The sequence below is a fragment of the Cervus elaphus genome, chromosome 11, assembly GCF_910594005.1.
Source record: "Cervus elaphus chromosome 11, mCerEla1.1, whole genome shotgun sequence".
Lineage (NCBI taxonomy): Eukaryota > Metazoa > Chordata > Mammalia > Artiodactyla > Cervidae > Cervus > Cervus elaphus.
Window position 1 is genome coordinate 59754028 of NC_057825.1, and position 15141 is coordinate 59769168.

At 40.0% G+C, this 15141-nt stretch overlaps 1 non-coding gene across 1 annotated transcript; it reads right to left on the reverse strand.

The window, feature by feature from the left end:
* Positions 1 to 9795: 9795 nt before the first annotated feature.
* Positions 9796 to 9902, reverse strand: LOC122704109. Its single transcript, XR_006343739.1, has one exon. It is a non-coding gene; the product is annotated as a U6 spliceosomal RNA (small nuclear RNA).
* Positions 9903 to 15141: the final 5239 nt, after the last annotated feature.

Below are 15141 nucleotides of genomic sequence, written 5' to 3' on the forward strand. Positions count from 1 at the left end.
CAAGGAGTCCCATCCTGTGCCTGCAGGACTTAGTATTCGGCCAAAGACTCAAGGGAACTCCTGTGCAAACTCCTTCTCATGTGCCTTCTTCTCTGACAGCCAGTTCCTCATATTCCAGCAGCCTAAGGGGTCCTGAACTTTGTTCTATGTTTGCTCCACCCAGCATCACGCCTGGACCTGGGCTTCACTGCCCTAGGACACGGAGCAATGGAAAGTTCCTCCAGTGAGAAAGCTGGGGGCGTGTGAGGCTCATCTCTTGAGAGTCCCTTCTCCCTGGACCACAGCACTGTGCCCTCTCATCCAGTCCCTAAACAGTGGCTCCATGATTGTTTGCATTGGGAAGATGCATCTGATTTCCATCACTGCATCATAGTGCAGACCAGAAGCACCACCATTCCTTTTAACATAGTGAAAATAAGCCTCTCATAAGTATGCATCGCATTAATAGAGAAATACCATGGAAGCAACACATTGTAATTGAATACAATCTCTTATGGGTTTTAGAAATTTGGGCTTAAGTTCCCAGCTCTGTGACTTCAATTAATCATTTAATCAGCCTAAGCCTCAATTTTCTCATTTGTAAATTAAAGAGGGAGTATTAGAATATTTATAAAATTCTTCCTAGTTCTAATATCTTTTAATTCCATGGCACAAAGATAAAACTCATGAATTTTTCATTTTAAAAATAATCCTAAAAAGCATTCCCTTCATTTTAATTCTGATAATAGTTCATAAAAGCTTTGATAAAAGTAAGATGAGGAAAGAAAACTGGGCACTTAATGTACTATCAAATTGTCTTTTATATGCTATGTCTAATGCTCAGCATATCATAGGCATTTAAATTTCCCATAAGAATAAATGTAACATATCAAATAACTCAGTGAATAATACCACCAAGAATTCGCTACTCCCACTCTCCCCAAGGGGAAAAGATAATGTGTTTTATATTAATTCTAAGAATGACTTGAATACTAGCTGCCAACCTACTCATTTAGACTTCCTCTTTCATTGTAGACTGTCCTGGTTTAGTGACCATATTTAAACAAAACTGGAATCGTTGGTGTAATCTGAGGATTGAAGAATCACAATCTTTACCTTCATTTATTCATTTACTCCACAAATATCTATTGAGAACTTATTATATACCAAGCACCATATCAGCTTCTGGAGACAAAATTATGAGCAAAATAAACTTGATATCTGCTGTCATAGAGTTTAAAGTCTAGTAGAGGAGATAGGCATTAATAAAATAATAATTTATGAATCAATGTAAAGTTTCAACTGTGAAATGCTCTGTCAAAGAAGAAACTGTTTATAAGAAGCTAGAATGTGGATTTAATCTTGGGAAGAAAACAGCATCCCAGAAGAATAGCCTTGTGGTGAGACGAAGGGCTTCCCTGGTGGCTCAGATGATAAAGAATATGCTTGCAGTATAAGAGACCCGGGTTCTATCCCTTGGTTGGGAAGATCCCCTGGAGAAGGGAATGGCTACCCACTCAGGTATTCTTGCCTGGAGAATTCCATGGACAGAGGAGCCTGGCGGACTGTAGTCCATGAGGTTGCAAAAAGTCAGACATGAATGAGCAACTAACATTTTGAGAAGAAAGTGGTGGGCATCCTCGCTTTGTTCCTTATTTTAGACAAAATGCTTTCAGGTTTTCACTGTTGGGGATGATGTTAGTTGTGGCCTTGTCATATATTTAACTTATATGCAGAGTGCATCATGAGAAATGCTGGGCTAGAGGAAGCACAAGCTGGAATCAAGATTGCTGGGAGAAATATTAATAACCTCAGATATGCAGATGACACCACCCTTGTGGCAAAAAGTGAAGAAATACTAAAGAGCCTCTTGATGAAAGTGAAAGAGGAGAGTGAAAAAGTTGGCTTAAAGCTCAACATTCAGATAACTAAGATCATGGCATCCAGGCCCATCACTTCATGGCAAATAGATGGGGCATCAGCGGAAACAGTGGCTGACTTTATTTTTTGGGCTCCAAAATCACTGCAGATGGTGATTGCAGCCATGAAATTAAAAGATGCTTACTCCTTGAAAGGAAAGTTATGACCAACCTAGATAGCATATTAAAAAGCAGAGACATGACTTTGTCAACAAAGGTCCATCTAGTCAAGCCTATGGTTTTTCCAGTGGTCATGTATGGATGTGAGAGTTGGAATATAAAGAAAGCTGAGTGCCGAAGAATTGATGCTTTTGAACTATGGTGTTGGAGAAGACTCTTGAGAGTCCCTTGGACTGCAAGGAGATCCAACCAGTCCATCCTAAAGGAAATCAGTCCTGGGTGTTCATTGAAAGGACTGATGTTGAAGCTGAAACTCCAATACTTTGGCCACCTGATACGAAGAACTGCCTCATTTGAAAAGACCCTGATGCTGGGAAAGATTGAGGGCAGGAGGAGAAGGGGACGACAGAGGATGAGATGGTTGGATGGCATCACCGACTCAATGGACATGGGTTTGGGTAGACTCTGGGAGTTGGTGATGGACAGGGAGGCCTGGCGTGCTGCAGTTCATGGGGTCACAAAGATTCAGACACGACTGAGCGACTGAACTGAACTGTCATATATGGCTTTTATTATGCTGAGGAATATTCCCTCTATACCCCTTTTTTGAGAGTTTTTATCATATGTAGATGTTGAGATTGTCAAAAGCTTTTTCTGCATCTATTGATGATCATATGATTTTTATTCTTCAGTTTGTTAATAAGGTATATCACATTGATTGTTTTACACATATTGAACCATCCTTGTATCCCTGGGATAAATCTCATGATTTTTCTAGTTTTATGAATATTAATCCTATCTTCTATAAAATATAATATTATAAAATGACATATGCATTACCAACAATTCCTCAACATAATATTCATTCATCACTCGGCAAATTTGCACACACCTAAAGTATTGCTTACAGTGACAAAAATTGCAGATGACCTTACAATCCAGCAATATGAGGTACACAGCCATTAAACATTATAATATCAATCCTATAAGCTCTTGATAGAGAAAATATACATAATAAATTAGTAAGTTTAAAAAAATAGGTTGAAAAAAAATAGGTTGACCCAAGAAGTATGTTAACAAATCACCTAATTTGGAAATACATGTATATGTTAGGTATACACAGAATAATATCTAAAAATGTGTATACTACAGCTTTATCAATAAGCATTTTTGTTATAAATGTTTTATTTTTCTTTTTTATAATTTTGTACATTTTAATAGCTTGTGTTAATTTTATAATCAAGATATTTTCATTTTAATTTTAATGGAACTATTTTAGCAGGTTATTTTAAGCATAAAGTGAGGGGATAAAATTTTCATATTGAAAAATCCACTCTAGCAGATGTGTTTATGTAGAGTAGATGCACATACACAAATTAAGATTTCAACAGAAGTCCAGGCTGATGATCATTTGAACTAGGGGTTTAGTGTTGGTGACAATGAGGAGATAAATTCTAGAAACCATTGAAAAAATTGACAGGAATTGATGTTTAGCTACCCTCTGCTCTCAAAATACTACACATTTGGGATAAGGACATGTACACTGAATCTCACTGACCATTTCCTTGTTGAAATTACAATCACTTGTGATTCTTTTTCTTATTTAAGTCTTTTTAAGCATTTGAAATATCAAATCCATGTAATTATTTTCCAATTTCTTAACAATCCTAAGCTGTCAGAATTGTATTCATGAATAAAATATGTGTATTAAACCCAAATAATATCCTGTGATATCACCAAAGTTCACTAATAAAAATTATTTTAATAAATTAATAAATTCAAAGTCAAAATAAATTTAATTAAATTATAAATTTAGCCATAATAAAATAATTAAATTATAAATGTAAATTTTATTTTAGTAAAATAATGGTCTAAGTTGAATAAAACAGTGATGACCAGCAAAGAAGTTGTTTGTTAAATAAGTTATTTGGCAAAAATCTGAACATCTACTATCCAACTGTGTGCAAGATTATGTGTTGGATAAAGATTATGACTAATTGAATAAGAAATGGTGCCCTCCCCAAAGAATTCTTAATCTCGGGAGGTTACTGAAGAAACATCATTAACTATATTCTAATGTAATAATAACAACAACCAGCACACACCAAATACACACAGTATGTTGAGAGATGAAATAAATAACCCACATATATTATCTCATTTAATTTTCACACCAACCCTGTAAAATATTAAATATAAACTTATTAGTTCCATGTCACATATGAGGAAACAAGACTTAGAAGTTTTTGTAATTGGCTTAGTATCAAACAGCTGATAAGGGATAAGACAGAGACTCAAATCCAGGCATGACTCCAGAGCACACCTGCTGTTCTGTTACACTACAGAATGAACAGCTTCTGCACAGAACACAGGCAATTTATCCCTAGGGAAAAACTGAGGACCATCCTACAGAGAAAGAGGTTTTTGCTCCGGAATTGAACTTTTCCACATGGTTAAAAATGTGCAGGAACTCAAGACAGAGAATTTAGGAGAAGCAGATAGAAATAAAAATGAATGATATACAGTCATGTATGACTAACAGGATGTCAAAAGCTATTGACAGATGATGAGGCTTCAAAGGAAAGAAAAGTACTTCCTGAATTTAAAGGAAGGTCCTTAAATGTCACAGAGCCAAGAATAACATGCCTTCTATCTAGCCAGAATCTCATTAATTTTCAATGAATAAAGGCAATTCTGATGTGTACCTAAAGTTGTAAAATGTCCACAAGGAAATATATCATCAGATACTTTATATTCTTGAGTTAAACATTGTTAGGAATTTAAAGATTTGAATTTACCATCACATAAATACATGCATGCTTGTCAGCTGTGTTTGATGTTGTTGATCAACAGTTCTTTGAATTTAATAACATTCAAAAAGAAAAACAAATATCATACATTAAGGCATATATGTGAAATCTAGAAAAAATGGTACAGATGAACTTATTTGCAAAGCAGAGATAGAGTCACAAATGTAGAGAACAAACTTCTGAATTCCAAAGGAGGAATGGGGGTGGGATGAATTGGGAGACTGGAATTGAGACATATATACTATTGACACTATATATGAAATAGACAAATAATGAAAACCTATTGTACAATGCAGGGTACTCTACAGTGCTATGTGGTGACCTGAATGAAAAGGAAATCCAAAAAAGAGGAATCTATGTATACACATAGCTAATCCACTTTGCTGTACAGTGGAAACTAACACAACAATGCAAAGGAACTATATGCCAATAGAAAGTAATTAAACATTTTTTATATGTCTTTTTAGGGTTGAATGCATCCTTTCTAGAAAACGCAAACAGTTCTAACCCCTGCTGCAGGGTGGTTGGCAGGCAGCAGTGGAGAGAGAATGGTGCCCCAGGTGAGGACACTCCCCAAAACTGCACAGAAGCTCTGGTTGGGAGGTGACACTGAGAGAGAGGATCTGAGTTGAGTGGAGGATGTGAAAGAGAATCCACTGACAATGTTGCAGAGTTCAAACACCCCAACATCCATCGTCCCACCTTCCCCGCAGTGACCATCCCTCAGGGTCCTCGTGTCCAACACTCCCAGGAGCACATGCAGCCTTAAATGCAGTTACCTCCACCAGCATGAACAGATAAGAAGCCAAAACCCCGCAGTCACGAAATCAGAAAAACAGTAGGAGAAAAAGTCACTCTTAGTCCCCAAACCTGCCGTTTTTGTGCATTTTTACTGAACTGAAACGGTAATTAAAGTTGTCCAGACGCTGTCGGTTCAGGGGAGCACTAAAGTAGAAAACACAAAATTGCTTTAATTGCCTTGAGGAGATTAAATCTGGACAAATCGAGCTCTCCATTAATCTAGCCTCCATTTTGAGCAGAGAAAACACTCACTAGCTTGTGTTTCAAGAATATCGATCTGTCTGAGCTGTGTGTGTATACTTAAATAACTGTAGGCAGGCTATAAATCTACTGCCTGATTCTTACTGGTGCCTCAAGCGATCTTGTTCATCCCACAAAGACTGTCTGTTTCCCGGTTCTGTCTCACTAACTTAGAAGTGTCTCACCTGGGTGCAGGCACGATGGCAAAGCCATAAAGGTAGGCTCTCTGGGGCAGAAATTCTTATGGCATCTCTAAAGTAAAAATAGACTAGATTGATGAGGTCTCAAAGCACTGCCTCTAATGAGCTGAAGACTCCCATCTGCGCTCTTTCGTGACGTGGAGGAAGCCAGGGAGAAGCAATCAATGAGATGCAATGACCTCTTCATCAACATTAAAGCAACAGTGGGATATGCAGAGGGGTTCCTGAAGGCACTGAGGTTTAGCCTAATAACTGAAGACAAACAAACAAAATTAAAGTGTTAATTCAAACAGGGAGTGACAAATGTAGCTGTAAGAAATGCACTCGTCTGAATCTATAAACATTAACCAAACGAATCCCACATCCCCAAGGAAGGTAAAGATCAGCTGGCAAGTTAATGTTTCCTTGGAAAGTAAGACACTCCATGGACCCTTCCCCGTGGGAGTGGCACAAGCCTACAGTGATTCATCATTCTTTTCCAGATGCTAGCAGACTGGCTTCCGAGGCTTCAGTCTGCTCTTGAGGGGAAAAACAAGGCTGAAAGAAAGCCAAGCAACACTGGACTCAGAAAGTGGAGCAGAAAGCGAATGTGCATAGTGAAATGGCTGTTTCCAGGTAAATCACATTTGCAAAGTACACTGGAGCAAAAATCAAACACCTGTGGAATGTTACCTGTGGAAGATCTTGGGAAGATATCTTGTTGAATTAACCACGACTGTAATGCTTTGAGGCAGACACTTCACTTTGTTGACTAACATTTAAGATTTATTTATTTCATTTGAGTTCACAGGACTGAAAGGAAGATTCTCAGAGCTGGAAGGAAATGGCTTCCCTGCATTTTCTCCATTGGAAGTTCAACTAGACTAGTCTGACTTCACTCTCCAATCCTGTCTAGTGAAATATTCCAGTGGACATTAACACCTGCTGCAAACTGATCAGGTCCTTCAGAGTAGAGTGCCCTGCACAATAGTTCATTCAAAGGAAATGCAATTGTCAGGACAGAAACAAAAGGTTGCTCTGCCAATCTGCCTCAGGACCTGTCAACTTCAATAGCAATTGTCCCTGGGATGGAATAAATGCACAGACCAGAAGGAGTGGAGGGAAGAAAATTATTTAATAAGAATTCCTACTTATGGAAAGCTTCATGCCTGCAGAGAAGGGCACGCTTCAGCACCCTCTGAGAGGAATGGTATTTTAATTCAATATGAAGTGTCATGATCAAAATATGCTTCTACTCATCACCATTAAACATGCACAAAAGCGAATTTTTACCATTGAACCACAGCAGATTAATATTTCTTTTAATTAGCAGGAAATCACAGGTAATAAAATACTTTGAGATATCTATTTTCCAGTCATACAACATAGATGGCACTTTTTCCCTGAGAATGTGACCCTTGAATGACTTTGTCACCTCCTACTTGATAAATGGAAATGTTTTCTTCTACTCAAGGTCACAGCAAGACAAACAAACCTGTGGAAGGCAGTGAAGATGAAATGTGCCCAGTGTTTTAAAACAAAAAAATTGTTTATAGTTTCCTGGTTTAGTTTCAATCAAGTAAAGCATCAGAGAAAAAGGACAATGACTACCAGTAAACAAAGAGGGTGAAAGACCAAACTCAGTGTCAATCAAACATCCTACCTTCATGCATATTTATTATACTGTCTCCAAATGTAAAGTTTTTAAAAAGCCTTTGTGCTGATATATCTGGCAAACTCTTTCTTGGGGGGTTAAATCTAGTGACCCGACACGAAGAGACAGTGACACTCATTTTAAGGGAAAGAATTCCAAAACAGTCCTAGTTTGGTCTTTTTTTTTCTTCAACTCTACTGTAACATTTAACAGGTGGAAGGGAAATCTTTATGAAATAAATAATGCCTTTTTCTTTATATTCCCTATCTGCCTTTCAGAGCAGCAGACTGGATGGTTATCACAGGTTCACATATAAAGAATTTCTTTAAATATCTTAAGGTACTAAGTAGAAATCTGCTATAAGTTATGGGAGGAAATATGGAGTCACTTTAAAAAGCCATAGTACTTGAAGTACAACACATTGTATCTGAAACAGGGACTCTCACAAGGTCACAACTAAGGGGTCTCATCTGGAGCTCGACTAGGGAAGGATCTGTTTCTAAGATCATGTGGTCCCCAACAGAACCCACTTTTCCTCCCTCCTGCTGAGAGACCCCTGTGTGTGTGTCCTGCCTTGCTGTGAAAGTGTTAATCGTGCAATCGTGTCCAGCTCTTTGCAGCCCCATTGACTATAGCCCATGAGATTTCCCAGAATCCTGGAGTGGGTTGCCACTTCTCCTCCAGGGGATCTTCCCAACCCAAGGATCAAACCCAGGTATCCTGCATTTCAGGCAGATTTTTTATTATCTGAGCCACCAGGGAAGACCTGTTTTGCTGCAACAGTTAGTAACTGAACTCTTCACTGCAGGTGTGTTCCTGGCAGTCCTAGAAGCAGAGCACTGGGCTTTGTCCCTCCTCCGGTTGCTCTCCTCTTACACAGCAAGTGTATCCACTCCCTCTGTGCATCATGTGACTAAGGAGTTCTCGTGTGTGGTCAGATCAGCACAGTGACAAGCAGCCTCCTCACATTGTCCAGGCATGTCTCTGAGTTTACATCCTGAGAATGTACTCTGATTGTTCTTCTGGCTCAGAAAATGCAGAAACATCTAACCTCATGCACAACAAGCATCTCAAGGCAAGGAGAGCCAGGTGATTGTTCTCCCATAATCAGAAAAAGAGAAAGGGGTGGCAGAGAATGAGATGGTTAGCTAGCATCACTGACTCCATGGACATGAATTTGAGCAAACTCCAGGAGATACTGGAGGCCAGAGGAGCATGGCATGCTTCAGTCTATGGGATCACAAAGAGTTGGACACGGCTTAGTGACTGAACAACAACAATCAGCCCCTTCTTTGAGGAACCATTAAAGAAAAATAAATAAAATATATCTAAAGCATATGTTTTTACATATATATACATACTTATGCACATGCATACACGCAACATGTATATATACACATAGGCAGGCACGTGTGTGTATGTAAAGCTACATTTCAGAACGGGCTATGGGTCCATATTAACTCTCCTAAAACAATCATTCATATGGAAATGGTCTAACATAAGGAAATTGAGAATCAATACTGAGTAATTTGTCTGTTATTAATTTTATTACATTAGCAGCAGCACATTCATTTCAATTATTGATCTAGCCAGCATATTTAGAATGGGCAAAGCTTCTTGTGTTGACAACCAGCCAAATGGAGTGGGGGAGACAGAGAAAGGGGAATATTCTGTACATACCCTGGCTCCTTCAGGCTTCGAACAGGAGAATTTCATTCTTTGCAACCATCAGGAGCTCCATCATCTTTTCAGACTCAAGCTCTCAGCAGGGTTTCCCCAGAGAGTGAGCAGCAACTTTTGTCCCTGTGATTCCTGTGTTCAGAATATTCATAAGGAGGACATTATGTTGTCCAGGCTGTAAATGCTGATGTGCTTATTCAAGTCCAACTTTTTGCAGCCACATGGACTGTAGCCCACCACACTCCTCTGTCCATGGAATTCTCCAAGCAAGAGTACTGGAGTGGGAGTGGGTTGCCATTCCCTTCTCCAGGGGATCTTCCTGACCCAGGGATCAAACTCAGGTCTCCTGCACTGTAGGCAGATTATTTATTGTCTGAGCCACCAGGGAAGCATTTTTCTGTTGATGTACATTTAAAAATACAGTATGTTTCACAAATTTGCCTGTCATCCTTGTCCAGGGGCCATGTTAATCTTCTCTGTATCATTCCAATTTTAGTATATGTGATGCCCAAGCAAGCACACCATAAAGTCTTAAGAATCAAAAAAGTCTTTCTTGAACTAGAATAGTATTACTTAAAAATATGCTTAAGTGCACAATTTAGATAATGAACAAAAATATGCATAAATAAAATATTGACAAATATGAATGTACAGCCACAAATCCATCTTCATACACAGCTTTCTCTGAAGAAAGACCCAGCTTAGACAGTGCATTTTCCCCACTTCTTTCTAGAGCATACACTTTTTGGCGTCTGGGTTTCCAATAACTGATTTCACTCCCTAACAATTTTCTACATGCAAGCTGAAGTAGTGTTATGTACCAATGTTTAATCCAGAAGAGTTTAAAAGTTGATAGTTTTAATGAAATTCTTTTCAAGTGATAACCTGGAGGGTGATCAGGAAGTCAGTCTAGCACCACCATCACTGGACCCTCCCTGACCTTGCTCCAAGGAAACCAAAAGAACAAGCTGTGGTGGTAATTTCTTTTGGAACCAAGGGATGGAGTCATCATGCAAAGATAAATCAAGAGAAGAGTCTTTTACAGTAATGTGATTAGTAGTTCCAGGGTCAGAGGCAGAGTGCCGAGAAGAGAAGCTGATGACGTAAGCTTATAAACTTGACATCCTAGCCAAGTCTGTTACTAACGTAGCTCAAAGGTCATCACTTTTATTATACCAGCAACCAACCAACTGGGTCAAAAGGGGGGGAAACAAACACAGTCAGCCTCAAAACACCTTATTTGGTTTCCTAGCAATTGAATAACCACATCTCTGGTGAGCTGCTAATGACATCCTCTTCTCTTAACATCTAATCAAAATTCACAGCCAGAAGCAATATGGAGTGAGTAGCCCAGTCAAGACATTAATTATTCTGGTGATAAAACTGTCTCAACAGTGGGCTTCAAGCAGACATAATTTTTGTGACCAGAAATGCTTAAAGCATGTTTACCCTTCGATGTTTGAACATTTCAAATTAGGCAGGAGGGAGGGCACAGAAGTTAGCCACTCCCTGGCAGGTCTTAGCAGGCAGCTTGAGAATCAGGGGAGAAAAACGTGTCCATTTGTAGCTCTTGTCCTTCAAATTCCAAGAAAAATGGCACTTCATCTCTGAACGTCATGCAGACAAGGGTTTTGTCAAATTAAAAAAAAAAGAGTTATGTCAAATTAAAGAGACCAATTGCTTCAGCACCATTAAGATCACATCTTGTTCTGATGCTAAAAATTCATCTGACAGGATACCAGTATTGGTTAACATTAGAACAACCTTGGACCCACTCATCCATTCTAATGCATTCTCTAAATGTAGAAGTGCCATCGGCAAGTCTATGAACATAAAGTACCACGGGCGCCATTATCCTTAAGAAGAAAACAGTTTATACACTGTGTGCTGGCAGAGCTCTGGACAGAGCAGTCAGAAGAGAAAGCTGATATCATCTGCCAACCACGTGGCCTGTCTTCCACTTATTTTCTTATGGCAAAAATGCGTGACCTTCAACTGTCATTCAATAAGACACCATTTTGTAAAATATAAGGCTAAAAAGGAACCATAAGTGATCAAAGGCTGGGTGGGAAAAAATAGTGAGAATTGACTCTGTGACAGAAGTGTCTGACAACACTTTATACAAGGAGAATATCATTTCAATCTCACATTGTCTCTGTGATGCAGACATATTTTTGTCATTGCTGTTCAGTTGCTCAGTCGTGTCTGACTCTTTGTGACCCCATGGACTGCAGTTCGCCAGGCTTCCCTATCTGTCACCAAATCACAGAGCTCACTCAAACTCATGTCCATTGAGTTGGTGATGCCATCCAACCATCTCATCCTCTGTCACCCTCTTCTTCTCCCACCCTCAATCTTTCCCAGCATCAGGGTCTTTTCCAATGAGTCGGCTCTTCACAACAGGTGGGCAAAATATTGGAGCTTCATCTTCAGCATCAGTCCTTCCAATGATGCTGGGTGGATTTCCTTTAGAACTGACTGATCTTCTTGCTGTCCAAGGGACTCTCAAGAATCTCTGTGCTATTTTTCTGTAAAAGAAAATTCCCTAAATCTATTGGCCTAAAGCAATATTAATTCATTTTTGTGCATAAATCTGTGGGTCATCTACTGATTTGCACCAGATTTGGTTGACCAGAGAAGACCTTGGTCGTGCACTCATGGACAGCTGGTGGGTTGTCTGGGAACTGGCAGGTCAAAGACAGCCTGATGCCTAGGTCTGGCATTGCCCACCGGGGCCTTAGTGATGATGGAAACTTGTGTCTTTCATTATGCAGCAGGTTGGTTCAGACCTATTGATATGGCTGTAGCAGGGTTCCAAGAGAGAGTAAGACTTCAAAGCCCACTGAGATCTAGGCTTGAAACCGGCACATTACAATCCAACATGTTGTTTTTGCCAATGCGAATTAGAAATCCAGCATAGATTCAAAGAGTAGATAAACACACTCCACTTCTGGGTGAGAGAAGATTCAAAATCTCACTGCAAAGTTATGGTACGGGGAGGAGCAGAGAACTGAGAGAACGATGCCGTTTTCTCCATGCCTGTCATCCACACCCTTGCTGTGGCTTCATCAAGGGCACTTTGTTCTTTCCACTCCTTGACTTTACATTAGTCTTCATGACTCAGTTTGGCTAAGGTGTTGGGTGGACAACAAAGTGCCCATTCTGATTGTAGGCCTTAAGAGGCTTGCTGGCCCTGTAGTACCTACATTGCCATAAGAAAAGCAAGTTCTGGAAGGAGGATGACAGGAACATGAGCGAGAGCTGGACCTGCAGATCTTCGCCCTAGGGAAGACCACCCCAACACCACGGCCTGAAGACATGGCCTCCTCGCTGACCTGCAGACCTGTGAGGATAAAGGGCCACAGCTTGATCCACTGAGTCTGGGGGTGACGCTGCACAGTGTTATTGCCAATATAGGTAATAGCCAAGTGATAGTCAAACGATACTGAAATACAAAAAAGAGAGGAAAGAACCTTCCCTCCTGGAGTTTATAATCCAGCAGGGAGAGAGACACCATAAACAAATATACAGAATGATATCAAGTTTAATTAGTGCTATGAATAAAGTGAACTTAATAGTTTGGTGAGGGGTGTCTTTCCTTAAGGTGACTGAGAACTAATGCTTGCATTTTTAAATACACATGGGTGGCAGCCATCTACACTCAGAAGCCTATGCTATAGAAAATGGTTGTCACTTTACCACAACTTTTTAAGCTTCTCTAGTTTCTAACCTTCAGCTGTATCTCTGACAATTATTAATAGAGGAGTCTAATACTAGTGCATGCAGTAAAGTGACTAATGTTTGGTGTGCTAAGTCTTTTCAGTTGTGTCCAACTCCTTGTGACCCCATGGACTATAGCCTGCCAGACCCTTCTGTCCATGTGATTCTCCAGACAAGAATATGGGAGACGGTTGCCATGCCCTCCTCCAGGGGATCTTCCCAACCCAGGGATCAAATCCTTGTCTCTTTCATCTCTTGCATTGGCAGGTGGGTCCTTTACCACAAGTGCCAGGCAATCCAATAAATAAAGTTTTAGATTATACAAGTTTAATCCACAGCAGTATAGTGAATTACATAAACATTGCTGCTAATTTTACCTTTTAGAGTGAGCAAGGTAGCATTTATGTATGCTCAGTGTTTTACTTTTCTTGTTCTCTAATGTGCAAATTAAATTTTATTCACCACTGTGCCAAGCTCAAACACACCATTAGGGTTTTCCTGAAAACAGGTAATTACTACTTCTTGGCTAGAGGCACAATTCCCAAATAAAGGGACAACATCTTAGAGCACTGTTAGTTTGGTTTCCAATAATAATAAGTTCATGGGGATCTCAAGGCAAGAATACTGAAGTGGTTTGCCATTCCCTTCTCCAGTGGACCACGTTTTGTCAGAACTCTCCACCATGACCCGTCTGTCTACCATGGTATTGGAGAAGACTCTTGAGAGTCCCTTGGACTGCAAGGAGATCAAACCAGTCAAAAGGAAATCAGTCCTGAATACTCATTGGAAGGACTGATGTTGAAGCTGAAACTCCAATACTTTCGCCACCTGATGCAAAGAACTGACTCATTTGAAAAGACCCTGATGTTGGGAAGGACTGAAGGCAGGAGGAGAAGGGTACGACAGTGGATGAGATGGTTGGATGGCATCACTGACTCACTGAAGTTTGAGTAAGCTCCAGGAGTTGGTGATGGACAGGGAATCCTGGCATGCTGCAGTCCGTGGGGTTGCAAAGAGTCAGACACGACTGAGCAGCTGAACTGAACTAAACTGAATAATAAGTATCACAGAAGAGAGTAAAGCTTCCTCACCTAGAGTAACTCAGTTTCACCCTTTCTCAGAGGCATGCCCAGAAAAAGTCAGCACTTGATAAATGCAGACTGGAATGAATGGATGTGAGACAGACTTGGGACAAACAAGCTGTACAAACATAGTGCTTGACCACCACTGTTATTCTATGTAGAGCATGGCCAGTCCACATGCAAATGATCCAGAAACCTGGTCATTTCCATGCTTTGCCCACTACTAGGGGCAGGCAGACGTTCAGTCCCATCTGCTTCCAGCTTCCAGACCTTGAAGTGAGGGAAAGTTGCTCAGTCATGTCTGACTCCTTGCAACCCATGGAATTCTCCAGGCCAGAATACTGGAGTGGGTAGCCTTTCCCTTCTCCAGGGGATCTTCCAGCCCAGGGATCAAACCCAGGTCTCCCACATTGCAGGCAGATTCTTTACCAGCTATTCAGACCTTGAACTACTTCATTAAAGCATTCCCATAAAAACAGCTCCTGATTCATCATTTTCATTATTTTCTCTGCCCTCAGAGATAAACAGCTTCCAGAAGCAATGATGTGTTAAATATTAACTTCTAGATAAACATTTAGGAAACTATTTCATTTGCAAACAAATCTCTGGTACCAGCCACTAGACTTTCTGTTTCCTATTCCCAACTCTTCTGAATTAAGGACATCTTCTGGAAAATAAATCCACAACTTCTTAAGATATCATTTATTGCAATTTCTATTTCATGCCAATCTCACAACTTTTCCTTTGGGTCTAATCTTACAGGTATTGCACATTCTGAAACCCCACCAATAATTATTTTCACAGAAGAAGAAGCATAACTTGGGTTCTTCAAATCACTCAGAAAAGCATCTGTGGCCAGGAGCTGAGGCAGTCACCCAGCAGACTCAGAGCCTGGGGGCAATAGGTGAGCAATCAAATTGTTATTCTCCACCAGGCTGAAAACCATATTTTATTTGA